This window comes from Tyto alba, unplaced genomic scaffold, assembly GCF_018691265.1.
Source record: "Tyto alba isolate M040663 unplaced genomic scaffold, T.alba_DEE_v4.0 Super-Scaffold_36, whole genome shotgun sequence".
NCBI classification, from domain to species: domain Eukaryota; kingdom Metazoa; phylum Chordata; class Aves; order Strigiformes; family Tytonidae; genus Tyto; species Tyto alba.
In genome coordinates, this window is record NW_024881311.1 from 1,228,460 (window position 1) to 1,230,813 (window position 2,354).

Consider the following 2,354-nt stretch of genomic DNA (forward strand, 5'->3'; position numbering starts at 1 on the left):
CAGCTGGCAGGAACTGGTGCTCCTCACGCCTGGAATGTGTGACAGACTTGCCAAGGAGCTGGTTCCTGACAAGTCATGAGAGGGCCAGCACCCCCGGTCACCCACCCGAGGGGAGAGTGCCCTTGGGCTGCGGAGAGGATGCGCAGGCAGCTTGGGGTAGCTGAGAGCAGCGGACACTGCCAGGGCTGCAGGCGTGCCCTGGCCAGGGTCGGAGAAGCCCCACCTTCACAACCCGGTCCAGCCTCGTCGTTCTTGATGCCTGAGGACGGTCGGTGACACCTCGTGCCAGGGAAAGGTACAAGCTGGACACCCAGCTTGAGGCCAGACGCCAAACTTGAAGGCAGCTCAAATGAAGGGCTGTGAATTCAGTCTCGGTTGGTTTAGCTGCGCCTGCGTCTAGTCGTGCTTTGGATCGGTCGGTTGTGGTTGTCCTCTTGTTTCGGGGCACTGCGGGCTCGTCAGTGCCACTTGTGAAAATGCCCAGAGTATGGTTGCAAGAGCTGGCGCTTCAGTCCACCATGCGTGTCTGTTACCCTGACCGTGGGATGGAGTTGACACGATGGGAAGTGCTTCTCAGAAGGGCTCTTTCCCCAGCTGAACTGGCTACAGCATCTTCCTGTCCCCTCTGACAGATTCTGTCATTTACCATCATCTTGCCGTTTGCCAAAAATGCACTAAGTGGAATGCGAACAAGCTCACGTGCAACCTCCTAGTCTCCCAGCAGGTCAGGATTTTCTGTCTGCTGGTTAAAGTGGAAAGGGTCTAGTGCTTAAATTGTCCTCCATGAATGACATGTCATTGGGACTAGGCACTAGGTACACCCCCAAATGTCCCGGCTTTGTTTCTAAGCGTCATGAAGGGATGTTGAGAAGTATGGCCTCCTGGAGATACTGTGTTCCTGATGAGGAACGGTTACTTCTAATTCAATTGTCCTTCTTTCTTTCTAAAGAGACGGACCAAGAGACTGTGGAGAACGAGGCGTTTCGGGAGGACGCAGTCAGGCAGTGAGAGTGTCTGATGCAAAAACGGGGGCAATTCAGTCAACAGGCCTCCCAGGTAATTGCCGTCCTTTGATCCTCCAGCACCACGCATCAAAATCACTCCGTGTCTTCAGGCTCTTCCCCCAGTGCCCTCTACCGCGCGTCCTGTCGGCAGCACAACCCAAAAGAGTTGGTGGTACAGAGCGAGTGCTTCAAAAGCAGCAGCCAGGACCGGCTCTCTGAGGATGCCGGTCACCTCTGGGCTGTGGAGGCTTGCTGTCAGCGCGCCGGGGAGATGCTCCCTCGTAACCCTCCGTGGATGCAGAGAGATGCTCACCTCCCACCACACCCCGTGACAGGACTTTCAGAACTTAGTCATTTGGGGAACAAGACCATCTGAGCCACGCTCAGCAGATGATGGGAAATGCGACTCTTAATGGAACGTACCCCCCTGCAATAGCTGCAGGCCAGAGCTTGCCCTGGGTCCCTAGAGGCCCCAGGCACGGCAGCGGGGGATCCCTCCTGTGACCTGAGGTCCAAAGGGATGCACTGACATGTCGGGCACAGGCTTTGGGGAAACCTCCACCATCCTCCTGCAACCTCTGCGCCTGAGCCATTTCCCTTTCTCTGAGGTTTTGCCTTTCTCTGAGGCTTTCCCTTTCTCTGGTTTCTATGCAGTTCTGTCCAAGCCCGGGAACGCCCACCGCGCCAGGATATATGGATTTTTTCGAAGCAGTCCAGGTACTGAGCCATCTGGCAGGGGGCCATAAGTGGGAGACGCGTCCCCAATTCTCTGAGGCTTTCCCTTTCTCTGGTTTCTATGCAGTTCTGTCCAAGCCCGGGAACGCCCACCGCGCAGGATATATGAAGTTTTTCGAAGCAGTCCAGGTACTGAGCCGTCTGGCAGGGGGCCATAAGTGGGAGACGCGTCCCCAAAAGCGGCGGTGTGCAAGCAGGGCCCATGCTGGAGGGAAGGCGAAGAGAGAGGGCGAGGTTCAGGTGTCTCCCGAGAGGGCCTGACTCTGTCCCCTCAGGGTGTGGGTGCGGAGCTGGGGAGGGAGAGCTGGGGGTGGCACTCCCTGAGGCAGGGATGGCTTTTGTCCATCTCACTCAAAGGGTCGATCGGTCCAACGGGAGCTGTGCTCCCCGACGTGCTCTCCATTTGGCCTCATGAGTTCAGTTCAGTGGGACAAGTTGTCCCAGAGGGCCAGGGAGAGCCTCCATGCAGCAGCACTAGCAGCGAGCCTCGGAGAGTGGAGGTGGGCGAGCGCAGCAGAAATTGTGCGCAAATGCGGAAGGTGACCGAGAAGGGGGAGCAGACCGGGGACACTGCGAAAACTGGGTTACGGCCACCCCAGAGTGCAAGCAAAGCTG

General features: G+C 57.4%; 1 long non-coding RNA gene across 1 annotated transcript; it reads left to right on the forward strand.

Annotated features, from left to right (window-relative positions):
- Positions 1–988: 988 nt before the first annotated feature.
- On the forward strand, positions 989–1,837 carry LOC122154286. The gene is made up of 3 exons (XR_006166173.1): positions 989–1,056; positions 1,659–1,721; positions 1,807–1,837. It is a non-coding gene; the product is annotated as an uncharacterized LOC122154286 (long non-coding RNA).
- Positions 1,838–2,354: the final 517 nt, after the last annotated feature.